At 31.0% G+C, this 23,011-nt stretch overlaps 1 protein-coding gene across 2 annotated transcripts in view; it reads left to right on the top strand.

The window, feature by feature from the left end:
- Positions 1–23,011, top strand: part of LOC113519768 (calcium-binding mitochondrial carrier protein SCaMC-2) — a 62,846-nt gene that overhangs the window by 20,685 nt on the left and 19,150 nt on the right. The gene's annotated exons all lie outside the window — the stretch shown is intronic.

Below are 23,011 nucleotides of genomic sequence, written 5' to 3'. Positions count from 1 at the left end.
TTCAAATTTTTTAATGTAAAATCAATTTGAAAAATAAAGCTGAGTTTTAAGCCCCTTCTTCTCAGCTGAAACTGCATTTCGAACTAGGCAGTAAATATATATTTTAAAAAATACTATATATACTATTTTAAAGTAAACTAAGTAAAAGTGCTTATAATTAAGTTTAATAAACATTCATCGTCATCATCATATCAGCCTTTAACTGTCTACTGCTGAACATAATTTTCTCCCTTGAAGGGGTTTGCCAGTAGTTGTCATGCTTGGCAGGCAGATTGGCAACCGCAGTTAGACTTTAAAAAATTCAAAATTCAAAATTCAAAAATCATTTATTCATGTAGGACATTTTAGCCGCTTATGAACGTCAAATTTTTCAATCGTCAATAAAGATTAAAAGGGACGCTGCTGCCCGTCTCTCGCTCTCCCGTAGTCGCCTCCTACGACACCAACGAAAAGGAATAAAATATTAATTTAATTTCATTAAGTCCCTACATTTTGCAGAGCAAACTCCATTTGTCGACTACATTGCAACGACGCAATAACCACAAGGCGTGAGCTTTACCCGCTTTTATATCATTTTTTACAACTAATTTATAGAGATGATAACTAAAGAGATTACGATCCGGAATTCTTGACCGATCGCCTCGTGTAATAAAGAGTCAAATGTCATCATTATTTTATCGATTTGAGGAACATAAATCCGGGTTGTTGATGATACACAATCGCTCGTGCCACTAGCACAAATCTGTCGAATCAAACTTTTATATACCTCATTAGTTAAATTCTATTGGTCAACTCATTATTGTTGTATTTATAATAATTATTGTCATTTATTTGTTGTATTAAATTGTTATTTTTATGTTCTTTTTTTCATGTTATACTTTGATAGAGTCTCATTACGTGAATACTTTTTCGTCTACGTCTATGGGTTTCGTAACTGGATAGGATTTCTGTAAATCCTTCCTTTCACCTCCAAACGTCCAGATCTACTTTTGTCATAAACAGAAATGTTTAATTCAAATTTCATTGTACCTATCATTAGTACTTAAAATAACTTATTGCGTAGAGTTTTATAAACATTTATAATATATATTTTAAAACCGGACAGTATTAACATAATTGCATGTGTATATTTCATGATAAAACTCCTAGTTCTACGTCATTAGCGCCTGTTTACAGTAGAAAACAAGTAAAAAGAAACAGTTCCAAGTTACTTCGAGATAATACAGAATTGAAGCAATATTTACAAGCAGTAAATTAGAAATATCATATGTGTAAGAAACGATAAATAAGAGAAAATCGAAAAAAATTAAATACGAGGATGGTAGTCGAGAAAATCAATAGAAATATGAAATGTTGTCAATAAATGATATTAAAAAAACTATATGAAAATCTCAAAAATTGAAAGGAAAAATATTTAAAAAAAAATATTTTGAAAAAAATATTTGAAAAGAAGATTGTTCAATGTTCTAGGACGAAAATGCAAATTTTACAAGAATGGTATAAATAAAACTATTAATCAAAATTACATATAAAAAGACAAATTCAGCTTAAAGGTTTTAAGTGTTATAATAAAGTAAAATATATAATAAAGTCGAATAATTTTTCGATCGTGATGACTGCCAGAGAAAATGAAATCGTATCTCCAAAGAAAGATAAAAAGCAAAAGCTACGATGCAAAATAAACTACATTATTGTAAATGTTACTTTTCTGTCCCAAAGACCAGAGTAGAGTAGTAGAGATTAGAGAACATACTTCAGATTTTTAGGAAAAACTATTGGAAAGAATATAGCAATGTCATAACACGTTAATTCGTTAAATATTTATACGTTATAATTATCTGTTAATATATAGATATTTGAAGAATGTTAGTGGAATTTATAAATCTTAAATTATTATTTAAATATTGCAACAGACTATAATAGATCATAATTCAGTTGTTTTAAAACGGACAGGTATAAAGAAAAAAAAAACATATATATATTTTTATCAATTTAGGTTTACCTGCGCTAAATTGGGTTGCCTTTTGTATCACTTGTTATTAAGATTTACTGTATTTATTATTTATAAATGCTGCAAAAAAGCGTAAATAAATAAAAAAAACCATATCGATTACAGAAAGTACCATTAAAATCGGTTCAAATTTGGCAACGTAAACCTGTAACAATGTTACAAAAGGAATTGACGTATTGAAAATATGCGGAAGTAGCTTAAAAATAGATTCTATACTGTCCCTGTTGAAATCGAACCTGTAAACTCGTTTATACGAATTAGCATGCACACCACTGTACCACAGAGGTTATTTTCGTCGTCGTTATGTTTCGTAAGCAGTGATTGATCGTTCAAAAATTGACGGAAGTGTGGCGGAGCTCTACTGTCAAATCGTCATAACGATACAATGTTGTTTGTTTAGCAGTCTATCTACGCGTCTGTGTAAATGAAGTAAAAAAAATTAACAATAACAGTGTTGTAAGTAATCATTAGCAACAAAATGATAGTTCTGGTAAAATCTTCTCTTCAAATTAATTTTGTAAGATTATTAATTTCAATGCACTTAAAAAACGAAGAGTTTATTTTATTTATTTATTTAAGGAACACCAACAGCATATTGCATTATAACATATAGGTATAACAAACATTAAATATAATACAATATTAATGCACATGCCTATTAAAGGTATCAGTTTCTAAATTTGACGGTATTTGTTTATGTTACACATTATCTTCTACACTGAATTTTATTTTACAATCAGTATGGTTTACAGGAGTAAACAATTGGGCTTCATAGGTATAAATCCATATATATTCCCGTTTATTTTGTTGCCATTTAATAGATTGTCAACCATAATATCTTGTATTTGCAGTACAAGAAATCTAAAAACAGTACAGTAAAAGAAAAATACACCACGAAAGATAATAAGGATCTTGAATTAAAATATATGTATATTATAGGAAAAATTTACACGTAGAAAGATTCAATGTTGAACTCAACCGTTTTTGCATATTTTGTTCATTTCTCTGTGTTTGTGTCGTTCGATAACTTCGGATTTGTATGGTGAAAGCAGGTTCATGTCATTACATACATGATAGGGATTTTTGAAAAATGTTCACTAATTATAGTGCGATAGGGACCAAATTAGTGGCGTCACTACTCTAAACCTCATACCTTGATATTTTTATAAAGTTAGTATTCTATGAACCATCATAAACTAAAATTATAATAATTTTGACTTAAATCTATTAGAAAATTAATTTATACTGGTTACTCAGGTTTATATTTGTTAGAGATGTGGTGCCTCAGAATCGAGCCCTCTAACACTGAAATTAAACTCTTATAAATAAAAAATAATAATTGAATTTGATACACTATCGACGATTATATGACGTAGAATACAAATGAATTTATTGTAATATTACTGGTTTTTACCCGCGTGACCAAAATATGTTTATTACGCGGAATAATTGTGCCTATGTATCCCCATGTACTATGTGCTACTAAAATACCAAATTTTAGTAATTGAGTAAATCGTTAAAATTATATATTATATATTATATATATATATATATATATATATATATATATATATATATATATATATATATATATATATATATATATATATATATATATATATATATATATAAGTTCAAAGATAACAAACTCATTTTCATATTTATAGGCTAAACGCAATGAAATCCCAATATGCGACTTTTTTCCAGTTGATACAAACAATATACAGTGCTATTATTATTAGTAATATTTCTATATTACTGTCGTATTTTGTGACTCTCACGTCACTATAAAAATAATTTTGTTCTGGGCTAACTAGTTTTCTTAATGCTTCTGTTAAAATTCTTAAAGTTATGGGCCCATATTTTATTGTAATGTACTCTTTAGGTATATACAAACCTAAGATAATTTACTTGATAACATTTTTTTTGTTACTTTTATGTCATCAAAATGTGTACATTTCTTATAAAAAAAAAATACTTATTTGGAACATTTTAGTAAAAGCCGTAATATTAAAATAACTACTTTAAACATAGATTAAGAATAGTCCTTGACTTTAAAACAGTTCAGCTATTGACATAGGTATTGCATATAGATACAGATGGTTTCCACGTATTTGTCCAACATTGACGTCAGAAATTATAACTATATTAAAAACACGTTAAATACGTGTACAACGTGTTCACACATATAATGGTTTGTGGTACACTAACGAGGCTTTAATGGACCGGACATTACAAAACGAATGGGGCTTGGCAGATGACGTTCCTATAAACAATCATACTGATGTCCGATGACGTCTAGACTACACTAGTGATGTGCCGAGTCAGCCTTTTTGTGTTCGAGTATTTTAGTACTTGTTAGAGTAGAATCGAACCCTGATTCGAGTAACGACTCAAATTAGTACGGGTATTCAAATATTTTATTAGTATTTTCCATTAAGGTCTAAAGCTTTTTTTAAGAGGACTATTATAAAATGACAATTCTCAAGTTTAGGTTACACGCATTGAGTTGCGCAAATTTATATATATATATATATATATATATATATATATATATATATATATATATATATATATATATATATATATATATATATATATATATATATATATATATATATATATATATATATATATATATATATATATATATATATATCTTTTTAGAAACCTGATTATTTTTTATTATAGTAGTTTACAAATGTAATACCTTAATTATTATGTAGTTTTATTCAAATATCTTGTTGTATTTATTAGAAACATTAAAATGATTTCGACAAGATTTGTCAAAATGTTGGATTAAGATAAATTTCTTTAAATATTAAACTTGAAAAATGATAACATAATCTTTCTTTAGAGTATAATTATAAAATTTTCATAATCATACCATACCAACTTTATACTGATTTATTAATAATAAACGATGACCACAAACTTCGACGTCTCAGCGTTTTTTAAAAAAATGGCTTTGGAAATTATAAAGAAAAAAGTGCACATTAATGGGCAAAATAAAAAATTTAAAACGCTGTTTTATTATGATACGAAATCCATCTATATAATTTAGTAATAAAAATATATACCAAACTCTTGTTTAGAACTAGAACTTCATAAACTTTTTTGTTGCTTTTTGCAGACAATGTGAAAGGCCTCTTAATGTAAATAATAATTGTTCATTTGTTTGATGCACTTGGTAACAAAAATTTACAATTATTATGTGACTATTGTGCCAGCAGATATCAGATAAATAGGGTGCATTCCTTTTTCGCTCACCTTTAAGTTTTATTAAAAATCATTCTACAGAAGTCAGCAGCACGATCTCAATCTATATTATTTTCAAAATGAAATTACAAAAGAAATTAAAACACTATAAATAATGCTACATAAAAGTACTGCGATACTACCGGAGTTGATGATTTGAAGTGTATTTTAAGAAGGTCGCGTAATTTCTTCATCTAAGGTCAGTCCCGTCAGCCCTGTAACCAATGGGTAAAACAACACGATAATTGGATAATCCATCAGGTGAGAGGGCGCGGTCGGTGGCGTGGTCTTGATTGTTTCCACTATAGGCACTTGCGTAGGTCTGTTTGATCAGTTTTATATGTTCAGGTGTAAACACTGTTTCTTGCTTTTTTGCATTGACCAAATACACGCAAAAAATTTTTCTTGTCTTTAGTCAATCAGGGAAGAAAGTGTCCGATCTTAGGAGACGCCAATTAGGTAAATATCTAATGGTAAAATGAGTTTATTACAATTTAACATTATTTGTATTATAAAATATTTGTATTTTAGTTGTATTCGGGCAATAGCCCGAAATGGCAAAATATTGGCCATTGGAGACAGGTCTGAGCCGGACTGAATAAAAAAAATTTGCAATGTGTCCATTTTAAAATCCCAAAAAAAAAAGAAAATAAAATGTGAAAGTGTATGTGTTATCAATGTATAAATTGTATAAGCACAAAATTATACATTGAATCTACTATTACGTACTATATTACACTGACGCATCTTCCACCCGATTAAATCAGAGGAAATGGTATTCTAACACGTTTTTTATCCGACTGAGTTCGACATTGTGAAAAAGAATCCTTAATCATTTATTTAATATATACTATTATTACCTTAATCGTTTATTTAATATATTATCTTTTCATTTTTCATTGAATCCCGGCATAGAATGAACGGTCTTTCCTTTCCCGTGGGTGTCGTAAGAGGCGACTAAGGCGAGGAATGGGCAGCAGCATCTCTTTTAAAACATCTGTAGATCTGTAGAGATCAGCCTTTCTGTAGAGAAAGGCTAATATGATTATGATGAAGACATCTTCTCATACGTCTTTTCAGTTCACAGTTCATACTTACTACTGTATCTTTGAGCGTGTGCTGACATCCAATTTAGTTTAATTAGTGTGCGACTTTTGTGACAATGTTATAATATAGAGCAAATCCGATAATAGAGTTGATGGGCGGCCATGTGAACTTTGTATTAACTCATTGTAACCATTATATGGTTACATTGTCTTAATACAATGTTTGTGCTTGTAAATTAGTTAACGAGAGGTCTAAGCATAATTACTTTATGCATTTGATAATAAGGTATTAGTCCTATTATTAATTTTGTCCCATATAGTTCGTAGTCTTGTTATAAATATTTTGCGAAGCATAATCTGTTGCTAAATAATTTTAAATATTATAGTTTCTAACAAATATATGGCTCTACTATTATTGAACAGGGGGGAAAGGGATTGTTAGTAATGGAGACTAAAAATCCCATTGCTAGCAATATACCCAACCAGGTCGACCTCCTCGTGGTTCCCCTTGGAAACTATCATGGTTAATTCCTGATGAATTCATCATGATGGGCTAACTGGCCTGTTTTCATTTTCATCGATCACCCTGCACTGGTGCTCCGCCAGCGTATTCCGTTAGCGCAGGCGGGGTTACCATTCCATTTTCATCCTCCAAAAAAAAAAACTATTATTGAACAGTTCCAAGCTCGTAGCTAAATAGTTCTTCAATATACTTTAAACGTCCCTTATAAAGAAAACGTAAAGAAGCTAAGAGTTTCATTTAAAAAATAAATATGTTTTCTAATAATAAATGTATTAGTTCTATTTTCATAGTTTTAACATTATATATTCTAATCAAATTATAGTAATGACGCATTTACGTCATAAGATCGATCGATTTAAGCTATATTAATTTACCTACACATAACAGTGGCTATTGATATTTTACAATTTTGATGATAAATTAACTAATTGTATTTCTCGTTATCCTTGACTAAACTGACTGACTGACTTATATTACATTAACAAGCCAACACTATATATCTGAACTATTTACTTGAGAAAAAACTGTAATCATAATAGATGATTGACCTAATAAATATATAAATTAATATAATGTTGGCCATCACAGGTTACATTATTTTTTTAAAGATGGAAATCAATATGTCCTTGTTTTTTTTAAGGGCTTGTTACGTGTTTCTGTTAGATATATCTTTTGTCTTTATGATAAAAATACTAGGCTCCTTAGTAAACAGAAGTTTAGAAGCACTACTGTTTCATAGTTATGATAGAATACAATGATGAGAAATAAAATTCATTAACCTTCAGGTTAATTGTAGGTAAGTGTCTACATAGGTATTATGGACGTGATCATCAATTTTCGTTATGAAATATTCATTGTCGGGCGTGAATAATAGATCAATGTATTCATGGATTTTAGATATCACAGATGTTAACGCAGATGAAAATGTTATGTGACATGTGCTTTAAATACATTATACTTAACATTATGTGACCTGACAGCCACATAGATAGGAATATATACTTACATTGTATTATACTACAGTCTTGAATACATTAATAATGAGCTCGTGTAAAGTTTTTACATATAGTCGTAATAGAGTCGATTAATCTGTACTAATATTATAATAATAAACTAATGTGAAAGTAACGTTATAAATGTGAGTGAGAGTCATTTGTTTGTTTGTTATCTTATAACCCCTTAACAGATTAACTAACTACTATGAAATTTGGTATAAGATGAAGAAGTATATAGGCTACTTTTTATCCCGGTCACGCGAACGAAGTTGCAGATAAAAGCTAGTGTAATTGTAAAAAAAGGTTATTGGCTTAATCATATCAGCCGTTAACTTTCCACTACTGAAGTTTTGTCAGTAGTTGCCATGCTTATATATATATATATATATATATATATATATATATATATATATATATATATATATATATATATATATATATATATATATATATATATATATATATATATATATACTGTATGTTCCTGGCATATAAACGATCACTCATTCGGTGGGTGCTATTTAATAATCTTGAATAATCTTCTCCGTTTCAAAATTCAAGAGAAGACAATATTGCAATTCCAAAGACTATAATTGTCGGTGTTCAGAGGAATTGTTTAACATAATACCCATGGCCACTTTATACTATCGTACAGCTCGCAGTCGACAGGGAGTTCATATACTTTAGACTATCGATCGTCGAACGCACAGGTTATGGAATGAGCTCCTTGTCGAGGTATTTCCAATGGACTACAGCATGAGATTCTCTAAAAAAGGCGTAATGAGGTTTTTTCACAGTCGGTAACGTATGCTTAATGCCCCTGGTATTTTTTTTTTAATTAATGATAATGGAATGGTAATCCCGCCTGCACTATCGGTATACGCTGGCGGGGTTAACCCATTGTGACGAATTCAACGATAAATTTGTCACGATGGTCTCCAGGGGTAACCGCGTGGAGGTCGACCTGATAGAGGACATATTGATAGCAATGGGGAATAACCTCCTCATTACTAACAATTCCTTTCCCCCATGACCCTGATATTGCAGACGATCATAGGCTAAAGTAACCGCTTACCATCAAATTGTTTACCACCTCAGTGGTATAACAAAAACACTCTTTGGTGAATTCTAGCAATTTAATATTGTACATAGTATTTACATTTCTATAATCGTCGAGTTCTTTGCCCTTACCATTTACATTCTACTATCACAACACCGTATAAAAAATAATAAAAAAAAAACAAAACATCGCCTAATTAATCATTTAGTATCTACGTGAAAAAAAAAATGGCGGTAGCCTTATATTTGGTATTTGCCCCCACGGATGGAGAGATACACCATACAAAGTCCACATTCATTTTACATACATATATGTATATTATTTATCATAAACAATTTATAAGTACCTACATTATTATCATATAATTATATAATGAAAACAATTTTATCACTATATCAGAACTGACTTTATTGCCTAGGGTCACAACTGGGTGCTCATTGTCATAAATAACTGGTTTCCTGAGCTATCTCTAGCGAATAGTTTCTATAAACCATATTTTAGTCCATTTGTGGGCATTGCCTGCAAAGGCTTGAACATGGCCCACGTGTATGTACCTAACGTTTTTGAAAAAAAAATATAACTAACATATTAAACTGCAGTACATCCAATATACTTTAAAAATAGTTATTTTATTTGTTTACTAAATAGCATTTTATAGATCTATAGACGATAAGAGATTTTAATAATATTTTTTCTTTACTACTAAAGATACTGATTTTGTTAATGTTATAAATGCGAAAGTTTGTAAGGATCGATGGATGTTTGTTACTCTTTCAGACAAAAAATACTAATAGGATTTAAATGAAATACTTTACGTACTGATTCATGCGGGAAAAGTCGCGGAATTCAGCTAGTATAATACTATAAAGAAATTGTAAGAATTTCTCGACAGGCTGTCGAACTCTAAGGACAATCGACAAAATATGTTCCAAATAATCTTTATTGAGTTTTAGCGAACGTGGCGACAGTAGACACAATATTAATAAAGAGTCGTAATGATAACGAGGTGACACCTATATTGATTGTTGACGACGGAAATTTACACTCATAATAGCAATAGGTTCCGGACGTGATCTAGTTTTCATTATTAAGTACCGACCTATTCGAAACAGATAGTTTCATTCGCGAACTATTATTTTGGTCAAACCACTAATTTTACATCATCATTATTGTTACGTACGCTCGGAACGCACCTCAACACAAAATGTCAAAATGTTCTGTCAGATTTGCGCTGTCTGCTATCGCTTGCTTTTACAAAATTAATACGTATAATAAATCTGTTGTTTATAATAATAGCATTTAAATACTACACCCAATATAGAAACCCACAAAACACAACAGACTGGCGACGAGGATCGAAGATTAACTGGTACAGCAGCATTAATCGGTACACCTAAAGTGAAATGGCGGGACAGCCACGTGTTCAATAACCCAATTGTTCCTACATACATACCCTTCCTTCCAATCCAGGGGCTCCTTTCCCTGTGATGATAGCCCGCTTCACAAATTCCTGTATCCATTACAATGGAAGTACAATTTACGCAACTTATGTCGTCACTCGCCGAGACACTACGTACGGTGCAGAACCAACAAGCGCAGATGCAAACCATGTTTATGCAGCAACAGCAAACTACAAGTAATAACACAGTAAGTGGTATTGTTTTACAACCTTATGACGAACTCCACGAATCTTTTGGATCATACATACAAAGATTGAACAATTATATTAATCTTAAAGGGGTTACAAGCCCTGTTACAAAGTTGCAAATCTTCTTAAATTGTATTGGTGCTAAATATTACCAAGTCCTCAAAAATATTACTGCTCCAGATACACTGGAAAATAAAACATATGAACAACTTGTTGAGATATTAAAGAACCATATTGCACCAGAACCAGGAGAAGTTGCTCAACAACACAAATTCTGTTTAAGGATTCAAAATGAAAATGAATCTATCGCTAACTACGTAGCGGGACTAAAGGAAATAGGAGGAAAATGCAATTTTATCTGCAATTCATGTAAATCTACAACATTTGATACACATTTACGTGTACAATTCATACGAGGTCTTCGCAGTTCAGAAATTAAAGAAAGGTTATTACAAGAATCATCACAAACATCATTTGATGAAATAATAAGGATTGCAATGGCAATCGAAACATCCAAAAGTGAAACCCAACAAATGGGGCCAGATGTTCATATGCCCAATATTAATAAAATTTCACAAAAACCTATACCAAAAATTTACAAAAATACAGGTAAGAAAGGCAGCTGTTATAGATGTGGAAAATCAAACCACAAGGCAAATAAATGTTATTTGAAGAATAAATTATATTGTAAAAAGTGCAACCGAAAAGGACACATCCAATCAGTTTGCTTTAAGTCACAAAAACAAATTACAACAATTGAAGATGAAGAATATTCAAGTCAAGATGAAATTTATGAAATACATAAAATAGAAAACAGCGAAAAGGATGAAAAGTTTAAAATTACATTACAATTACATAGCAAAGAGAGACATACATGGGAATTGGATACAGGAGCCGCAGTCACCACCTGTTCTACAGAATATTATAATAAATATTTCAGTGATTTAAAACTTGTTAATTCAAAAATAAAATTGAGAACTTATACTGGTGAAATTATAAACCCAATAGGAATTTGTAACATAAAAATACAATACAAAAATAAGAAAATTACAGGAAGATTATTTGTTCTTAATAGGAAAGTCGACCCAGTAGTGGGAAGAGAATGGTTAAGAAAATTAGGAGTACGTTTGGAAATAAATAAAATAGAGATAGGGGAAAATGATATAACTGAAGAACAATACAAGAAAAATTTAGAAAAATTAATAGATCAATATAGAGAGATATTTTCAGAAGAAATTGGAGAAATAAGGAACTACACAGTGAAATTCAGCTTAAAAGAAAATGTTACACCAATTTTCATCAAGGCAAGACCAGTACCGTTTGCACTAAAAGAAAAAGTTGAAAACGAAATTGATCGATTAGAGAAGGCTGGGATATTAGAGAAAGTTACATATTCACAATGGGGAACGCCTGTAGTACCAGTCGTGAAGCAGAATGGCAGTGTACGGTTGTGTGCTGATTACAGAGCCACATTAAATAAAAATTTACTTGATGATAAGTACCCAATCCCAAGAGTGGAAGAAGTTTTCTCCAAACTAAGTGGTGGTAGATATTTCTGTACCTTGGATATAAATCAGGCATATTTACACATGAAAACTGACCCAGCCACAGCTGAAATGCAAGCCATCAGTACATGCAAAGGTACATTTAAAGTCAATAGACTAATGTTTGGTGTCAAAGTCGCTCCAAATCAATGGCAAAGATACATGGATCAGACCCTCCAGGGACTACCAGGTACAGCCTGTTTCTTCGATGATATAGCTATTCAAGGACAGACATACATAGAATTATTAAAAAGAATACAAACTATCTTTCAAAAGTTAAAAGAGTGTGGACTACATTTAAATAAAAATAAATGCCAATTCTTGAAGAAATCTATTACATACTTGGGACATAAAATAAATGAGAACGGCTTGCATCCTACTGAAGAAAAAGTAAATGATATTAAGAATAGTCCACGTCCCACTGATGTATCTACATTAAGAACATTTCTGGGAATGGTTAATTATTACCAACAATTCATTCCTAATCTAGCTTCAAAACTAAATCCTCTATATACACTTCTACAGAAAAATATAAAATTTATATGGTCAAAAGAATGTGAAACTTCATTTCAAGAATTAAAGAAGGAAATATGTAGCGAAAAGGTACTTACACCCTTTCATACACACTTACCAATTACATTAGCTACTGATGCATCACCTGTTGGATTTGGTGCAGTGTTGTCACACATTATGCCAGATAATAAGGAGAGACCGATAGCATTTGCATCGAGATCACTTACCAGTGCAGAAAAAGGCTACAGCCAGCTGGATAAAGAGGCAGCAGCATTGATATGGGGTTTGAAAAAGTTCTTTCATTATTGCTATGGACGCAAGATTACATTAATAATTGACAATCAACCACTAGCAAGAATACTTCATCCGGAAAAGCCTATGCCTACAACTACCGCTGTAAGACTATTACACTATGCAAATTTTCTTGCTGGATTTGACTACAATATAAAAGTACGGAAGTCTACGGAACATGCAAATGCAGATTATTTCTCAAGGTTAGAACACCCTACAGTAAAATATAACCAACTAACAGATGATGATGTATTCTACTTGAATCAACTTACAGTACTACCAGTTACATTCCAGAAAATTAAAGAAGCTACAGCTAAAGATTTAGAATTACAGAAATTATATCAGGATATTCAATCAGGTACAAATTATACAAAAGGACTACATGAATTTTCTATACAAAGTAACTGCATTTTCTATGGAATAAGAATAGTCATTCCAAAACAATTACAACCTGCAATTCTACAAGAATTACATACAGCTCATACTGGTATTGTAAAAATGAAGGCACTAGCAAGAAGCTATGTCTGGTGGAAAAATATAGATGCAGATATAGAAAGAATGGTAAATGAATGTAAACCATGTTGTTTATTACAGAAAAATCCTACAAAAATACCTATACACAGTTGGGAATACCCAAAAGAACCATGGAGTAGAATTCACATTGATTATGCAGGACCATTTTTTGATCAATATTTTCTGATTGTTGTGGATGCATACACCAAATGGCTAGAAGTAATACCTACTACATCCATAACAACTACAGCTACTATTAAAATATTAAAAAACTTATTTACTACATTTGGACTACCTATAACTATAGTATCAGATAATGGAAGACAGTTCCGTTCAGAAGAAATGATGACATTTCTGAAAGAAAATGGAATTCAGTCCAAGTTTACAGCACCGTTTCATCCATCTACAAATGGACAGGCTGAAAGATATGTACAAACTTTTAAAAATAAAATTAAAAGCATGATCCATGAGAAAGGCACATTAATGGAAAAGTTATCAAGATTTTTAATGATGTACAGAAAAACTCCTAATAATACTACAGGATTAAGTCCAGCGGAAATGATGTTTAAAAGGTTATATAGAACAAAAATAGACTTAGTAAAAAGAGATCTAACTACAGAAATGAATATGAAACAAAATACAGAAGGATTTAATAAAATATATAGAGAAGGAGACAGAGTGCAGATTAGATTCTATGACAGTAATAAATGGAAAATTGGGAAAGTAATACAAAAGAAAGGAAAACTACACTACAATGTGGAAGTGGATGGAAAAATACATACAAGGCATATAGATCAGATAAGAAGAACTATGTGTACTCAAGGAAATGATGTTTCATACTTACCTTACTTACCTAAGTTGATAGCCACGCCAGCTGCGACATCTGTATCATCACCTGAAAAAGAAAGAAGATTGAATTATACACCTGATGGGAGAGAATACTTACCTGACTCACCTGTACTGGAAACTTCACCCTGCCATGAAACAGGAACGGAGAATAATAAGCCTGTTTCGAAAAGAAAATCTTTATTTGTTCCAGGTTCTATTACAGAGAATGTGACACAGCCACAGCTCGCACCAGTAGCTACGCCGGCATCTCCGAGTGGTGTCGAGCAACCAGTTGTACTTCGCCGAAGTACGAGAATCAGAAAACCTACAAACAGATTGAACCTTTAAGTTACAACGTGGGGGAGTGTTACGTACGTACGCTCGGAACGCACCTCAACACAAAATGTCAAAATGTTCTGTCAGATTTGCGCTGTCTGCTATCGCTTGCTTTTACAAAATTAATACGTATAATAAATCTGTTGTTTATAATAATAGCATTTAAATACTACACCCAATATAGAAACCCACAAACACAACAATTATCATCATCTCAACTATTATCTGTACACTGCTGAACTTACGCCACGTCCATAGACTGCCATAAGGAATAGTACTGAGTTACCTGCATCCACTGACTCCCTGCAATGCATTTGAGGAAATTTGTCCGGGAGAGAAGGCATTCTTTCCGAGCTCACTCTACAACGTGAAGCATCTTTATGACTAACAATATTACCATGTCTCAATATTAAAAGCCATTGCGAAAAATAGACTGGTATATAGATTTTGTAGTAGATATTCCGGATGAAAAAAAAAAACATAGTGTAGTTTCTCGAACTCGATAAGCGTGTCCGATACAGAAATCTAATCAGGAAACCGTATATATGCGGCCAGTCGTATTTCATATTAGTAGCTACAAGCAGGCAGCCTCAGCTCAACTCGTCTAGATTGTTCAGTCATCTTGTATTACTATCGTGACGTCTTTTTACGCGTTAAAGGTCGTCATTGTAACCGCAACACTTCAACATATCAAGCGACTTGCCATTTAATTTTAATGTATAAGTATTATGTTTTTAGAGTACAGTTTACTTCGATCAGTGGTGACGCAACCAGGCCACGAGCTGCTGAATATTTATCTTGTTATTGTAAAATGAATTCTAATATGTATACTGTATTACTCAAATTTAAATGACATAAATTTTGTGGTTATAATAATTGAAGACCTTTCAACCAACTTTAAAAAAGAGGTTATCAATACAGCTATAAATGTTTTTGTGTATATATTAATTATTAAATATCTCCACCAATTCAATAGATAAAAAATATTACCTTTTACTGATTTTAATTTTATATTTTTTGAGTTAATAAGATTACCACAGTGTTTTATTTAAGTTGAAATAAAATTGTTTACTAAGGAAGTGGTGTATTTTTACTCCATCACTACTCGGAAATGGTGGCATAAAAAAGTTACAGGTGTCTAATGCTTTTCTCTATTGTTTCACTCAATATAGCCGCTCCCACTTGACCGCAATTCATTCGCGAAAAAATACACATGCCAGCCAGTTACTCATGAATTCACATAAAGTATGTAAACCAGATAACCGGTTTCATCTAGTTTCACAGTTATTGGCGGATTGCCGTGTGACGTTGCAGTGACAAATTTATTCAACTAACTACGCTAATGAAACTAAACTAACGCTTTTCCGGGTTATATGACATATTTGGGACAATTTTTGAACTGACTATGAATGAAACATTGTTTGTTCTCAATGTTAGAAAGAATTATGTAAATACGTATTATTTTCGTTAGAGTTTTGAAAAATGATGCTGCCTACACTTTTTCCAATTCATTGACCTTACTATTTTTATAAGTATCCATTATGTTTGTTGTAATTTTGTTTGAATATTTGAGTCTAATTTTGCATAAAGTACTTGTTATTTAAATAATACCCAAGGATAATAAAGAGTTGCTCAGCTGTGGTTAGATTTTCTAGGGATAAGATCTGACCACAGGTATCTACTGTTACATCATTCACTGCTATAAAAATATATAGAGTTAGTATAGAATTCATTGCCTTAGTTTTATAGTAGTATATGTGTATTTCAGTTCAATAATCATTATTATACTTGTATTGTTTTTAAGCGGTTTACAAAAGAGGAAGGTTTTCAAATCTTTTGTATTTTATTTTATGATGATTATGCTCGTGATTCGATTTTTACAAATCATTTTATAATCGATTGGGTTTACTCCCGTATTAATCCATATTAATATTTTAAGATGATTGTAGTTCTTACTTATTTTTATTTTACGAACGAAAAAAATTGCTTATTGCAAAATAAAAACTCCTTGCAGACAGCTACGTTCCATGTTCTAAATTTGTCTGTGTCGTTATAGATAAATTATTGCTGTATTGTGTCTATTAAAAATTACTTTTGCAAATTGAAGATAAATACATCGATCGGGCCACATGCGAACAAAGTCCGCGTTCCAATTATATTAGAAATTGAGACTAAAATATTCCATTTGTTCCACTTTTATAAAAATAAGTTTTCAGGGCGACTAAAAAGCACCTACCTACTAACTACCCACAGCTCTGTCAAGCTGTAGCTCGAAAGAAAGAGATAGAACACAAAAATTTAAATACATTTATTATACGTTTCATGGAAATACGCCCGCGTAAAATTTTGTATACTTCTTCATATATACGAAAATAATATTATATTATTATGTCCAGTATTTTTAATATATTTATTAAAGTGTTATCTACATTCCGAGAATTATTTGGTCTGTTTAAAAAATCAATTTGTTTTATTCAATTACCTAATCTGTGAGACTGCATCAATAAAAAAAAAATTATAATATGTTTACATACATAAAGGATAAATCAGGTAGTGATACATCTATTACTACAGCTGTATTTAATTTGCATCGCTTACATGTTAATTATAGTATGATGTATGAAATAATAACTAGTGTCATTAACCCTTCAATCTATCTATAATATTCGTTTGCTATTACCAAATTCTATAACATACATTTACAACTCCAATAGTATCTTCTTTCGCAAGAAATGATTTTTTTTGTGCATTTTGTGTGATGTTCACTATGCTTCTCAAAATGTTACTATATAATTACAAAATAATTGAGCACACTTTTCAGAATGCATTTAATGAGTTCATTACTTAATATATTTATGAAAATATATATAAATTGTTGTAACATAACAATTTACCAATATATATTATTAGGTACTTAATTATAACTTAGTTCGCATAACCGATATATGTTTACTGTATTAATTTAATAGCCCCCTATCAACCTTTAATTGTCCACTGTAAACATAAGCCTCCCCCTTAGAGGATTTTGTTAGTACTTGCCACGCTTGGCAGGCGGATTGGCAACCGCAGTAAGACTTTAGAGATGTTTTATGACGGACGCTGCTGCCCATCCCTCGCCCTTCCTTAGTCGGCACTTGACAACTATGGGATAGGAAGGGGTGGCCTATTCTATGCTGGGGCCACACGGCCAATAGCAACTCTCTATCCAGACAATTAATTAATAATAGCTAAGTCAAAACCGTCGTCGTGATAACGTCCACTAATCGAGACAAAAAATAGCCTATATTCTTATCCTTTCTTTACAGTACGTGTATACCAAATTTCATAGTGATTTGCTAATCTGTTATGACGCTATTTATTTATTTATTAGAAACCAACGGCGTTACAGTTAAGATTTACATACTAGTATTTAAAATATTAAGGCTAATAACAGGTTTCTTATTATTATAAAAGTACAAAATTGGTTTGCGCAAAAAAGGAAAAGTACAATGCAGACATTCAATCACAAAACACTCAAATACAAATATTTACCAATGCATGTATGTTACAGTATATTCAGTACTGCTTTATTTATTTTATACATTTATAAATACAACAGAGTTTGCATAAATACACTACTTCCTGTTACCATTATACCACTATAAAGCAACAAACTCACTTTTATATTTATAATATTAGTAAGGGTAGTAGAAGTTATAATATTTAGTTTAATATATTATAAATAAGAGACTAATTGTATACCGAGGCTTTGTCCACGTAGATCATACATATATACCTAAAGTACCTAGCATGTGAAGTTACAAATAGGTACTATATAACCTATTCGTGTACCAAATTTCATCCAATTAGTAGTTTTTGCGTGAAGTAGTAATATCGATCCATATAAACTCACAAATCACAAACTTTTGCATTTATAATAGTAATAGGGAGTGAAAGTTTATAAAAATGTTTGTATCTTACACAATAACGCTTAAATAGCTGAGTAAATTTGAGTTAAATTATACACTAGTAGGTTTTTTTTTTGAATGGATGATAATGGAATGGAGTACCTGACTGCGCTAACGGTATACACTGGTGGAGCACCAATGAGGGAATAGGTGAGAATGAAAAGGCAGGTTAGTTAGTCTATCGTGATGAATACACGTGGAATTCAACGCGATGGTCTTCAGAGGGGACCACGTGGGGATCGTTAGGTCGACGTAAGGGTATATTGCTAGCAATGAGACTGGTAGTCCGCCTTATTAACAATCCCTTTCCCTCCACACTAGTGAGTTATATCCTAACTTAATATATAGGATACTTTATATACTGATAAACGCAAGTAAAGCCGAGAGAACCAGTGTAATATTAGTAGTATAGTAGTATATGTTACAATTACCTCATGCGTCAATATGACGACGTTGTATCATGGCATCGTCTTTATGTGATACCATACAAATTATAAAGATAATCACACATGATTATTCTCCTTTTGTATGTTACCGAACTAAATAGAAACACAAGAATGGTGACGTCGCTCTTAAGAAATCGGCAAAGCCTTTTAGGTAATAGCCTCTAAATAACAATGAATTGTATTTATATAAAGAAAACAATAATCAAGTAGTGCAAAAAGTAGAAGAATAGTAGAACAGAGGACGAAACCTTGGGTCGTTTTATTTGACGAGAACAATTACGTACAGCTTCTTTCAATAGAACTTAGCAAAAATGTACTAAGAGATAAAAAATCGACTTTACCATAAGACAGTGTGGTGATGTCCGATAACAATTTAAATTAATAATTTATGATTGTCTTCCACAAAACAAAAACCGACTTCCGTTGTGTCGGTACCAGTTATTTTTATTTAAAACTTAACTACTTAACCGTATTTAATAAAATTTATATATCAAATTTATAGATCTATGGGATCAATCTGCAATTATATACATTCAGATAAAAAAAAAATATAATTTTCCAAATCGGTTTATAACTTATGAGGTAACAAACATAAAAAAATACAACCGATCTGATATCCTTCTTTTTGATGTCGGTTGAAAAGCAATTTTATTTAGATAATATAAAAAAAAAATACGTAGTATTAATTTTTTTATCTTAGATATGTACGTAATTTCTTACATTTTGGATATATCCATAGAATTCCCTGATAAAATGTAAGTAACGTTACCCAACAACAATATTTCATCATGTCGGAACCTACACATTGATAGTGGAAATTATTTTCTTTAAAACATATTAAAAACTAAAAAATGTACAAATTTCACAATAAAAAGGAAAGATATTGAGAAACATCGCGTTATATAAACAAAAACGTGCTTCAACTATTGTTACGACAATTACTTATTATACGTATAGCTACAGGTTACAAATATTTCCTTAATGTATGTAAGCTTCGAACTGAAAAGAAATATTGTTTTGAAACTATTTATCATCACCTCAGCCTAACTGTCCACTGCTGAACATACGCCTCTCCCTATAAGGGAGGTTTTGCCAATAATTAAACAGAATACGAATGCTTCAATCGAATAATAATAATCGATGCGTTCACAACTTGAATTATTAATTCGAATGAACGGTTTCATCGATTAATGATCATTTAATTAATGTGTTTATAATCTTTGTTCGCTATTATTTATGGCATGGAATAATGACTTATTGATGTCCACAAACATCAAACGAAATAAATTTGGTATTCATTATGCCTTCCTTAGGTTTTATACTCGTACCTACCTCTACAATTGTTTGCAATTTGTAACAGCAATAGCTTTAGTGCAAAATGAAGTGTAAAGTCTATGTTGCATTATTTAATATTTTATTTATCTTGTAAACATTAAATATTATACAATGTAATCAGGCCTTCATTATGTTTTATTGTTATAAAATTTTACCGCTTATGTAAAACTTGTTCAGAATAAACAGTGAAAAGCAGCATTTTTACATTAAAATAAAATAATAATAAGACTAATGCTAAACCGTGTCGATTACAAGGGTAATAATAAAATATTTATTCAGAAGTAGCGTAAACGTCATGTAGATACTATATATAAAAAATATTGTTTAATTTAAAACCATCTTTTTGGAATTAATTAAAAATATAGAGACTAAAGGGATCTGTTATAGTTGAGATTTTAGTAGAACTGACAGTGTACCATTATTTCTATTAATCTCAGTTGCATTGGTATGAATATATGAAATTTATTGCTTTTTCATTGTCAATGTTTCCATAACTAATTCACATGGTTGTATAATAAAATTACTATCTTTAATATAATAATTAGTTGGCACGAATCTTGCTTATAAAGCTTTGTATTCGTGCCAAAGAATTTTAGTCTTCAGAGGGGACCACGTGGGGATCGTTAGGTCGACGTAAGGGTATATTGCTAGCAATGAGACTGGTAGTCCGCCTTATTAACAATCCCTTTCCCTCCACACTAGTGAGTTATATCCTAACTTAATATATAGGATACTTTATATACTGATAAACGCAAGTAAAGCCGAGAGAACCAGTGTAATATTAGTAGTATAGTAGTATATGTTACAATTACCTCATGCGTCAATATGACGACGTTGTATCATGGCATCGTCTTTATGTGATACCATACAAATTATAAAGATAATCACACATGATTATTCTCCTTTTGTATGTTACCGAACTAAATAGAAACACAAGAATGGTGACGTCGCGCTTAAGAAATCGATAAAAAATATTGTTTAATTTAAAACCATCTTTTTGGAATTAATTAAAAATATAGAGACTAAAGGGATCTGTTATAGTTGAGATTTTAGTAGAACTGACAGTGTACCATTATTTCTATTAATCTCAGTTGCATTGGTATGAATATATGAAATTTATTGCTTTTTCATTGTCAATGTTTCCATAACTAATTCACATGGTTGTATAATAAAATTACTATCTTTAATATAATAATTAGTTGGCACGAATCTTGCTTATAAAGCTTTGTATTCGTGCCAAAGAATTTTAGTTTTCCGGCTTCCACTACACATCGGAAAGCAAATAGTGACTTTATAAAAGTAAATATATCGTGCTGAAAGATAACGTAATCTTTACAACGTATCTTGGGGGCATAGAGCAAACAAACATACAACTGATCTTTGTAGTGATTAGATGAAATATAAGGCCTTTTGTTATTAACAACTAGCTGAACAAAAAAATTCGACAGCAGCCTTTAGCTACCGATCAAGGGTTATAGGCGTATTTAATAATTTATTTTTCTCTATCTGTGCTTATCTCTTCCATGCGACAGTAGAAATTAATTTAAGAAATTTAAGAATTTTTATTTTTAAATTTAAGAAATTTCAGAAAGAATGGGCCACACCCTTCCTATCCCGTAGGTGTCGTAAGAGGGGACTAAGGGAACTTAATGGTCGAGGGATGGGTAGGAGCGTTCTATTTTAATCATTACCAAAGTCTAATTGCGGTTGCCAACCCGCCTGCCAAGCGTGGCAACTACTGGCAAACCCTCCCTTATGGGAAAGGCTTATATTCAGCCGTGGACAAATAATGGCTGACATAATAATGATGGTGATAATAATTTTAGTAGCACTATCTAGAGGTTTTGTTTGTAAACATAAATAATTCATTCTTATTAACAAAAATCTCTATTTAAAAAAGTATATAGTCATGTATGTATAAGTATTATGAAAATTTAAAATGAACTAAAGATCTCTATTTTCTGTACAATTTCGTACAATGCATGGATCAAGCTGTACTTTATAATTACTAGTACTGTTCATGTCCATAGACAATGGTTACTATTTTCAATCAGGTGGGTCGTCAGCCGGTCTGCTATTTAAAGTATCATAAAAAAATTCGCCTGACAAGTTCTGAAATAGAAACAAAAAACATCTAACTGAGTACGAGTACGAGTAATGTTATTTTATTTTGTACTTAAAGTTACTAAAATAACGCGATATGATATTATATGTATATAATAACGCTGGTTCTACATTCGGTGGTTAGTTGTTGCGCCTAATTGTATTAAAAAATGAAAAAAATCGCCATTAAGTAACAAATTTATAAAATACCAATACGATACCAGTACGAAAACCTTAAATGTATTTTTATAATTTGCAAAATCTAAATCAATCTAAATCGCATCTCTTAAACATAAGTCAGCCTCTTACAATAGTACCACACCCATGAACTTGCTTTATCTCTTCTGTTTTTAATTTTCCTCGCTTTCTTTCTCATCATTTTTTTTTCCTTTATAACGGTCCTACTACCTAGTAGTATACAATGTGAAACGTATTTATCAATAATTTTTGAAAATCATTGTTTTCAGGAAATCAGATCTTTATATGAAAATAAAGATAGATATATAACCATACTTACAATAAGTTTGGTAAAACATTAAAAATTAATTTCAATAGTTTACATGAAAGCAACGAGATCAGCATTGTCAAATTAACTCTATCTTGATAAATGCAAT

The sequence above is a fragment of the Galleria mellonella genome, unplaced genomic scaffold, assembly GCF_026898425.1.
Source record: "Galleria mellonella isolate WM207_F2 unplaced genomic scaffold, CSIRO_AGI_GalMel_v1 utg28, whole genome shotgun sequence".
NCBI classification, from domain to species: Eukaryota; Metazoa; Arthropoda; class Insecta; order Lepidoptera; family Pyralidae; genus Galleria; species Galleria mellonella.
The sequence above is the reverse complement of the archived record's forward strand: the minus strand, read 5'-3'. Positions and strand labels throughout refer to the sequence as shown.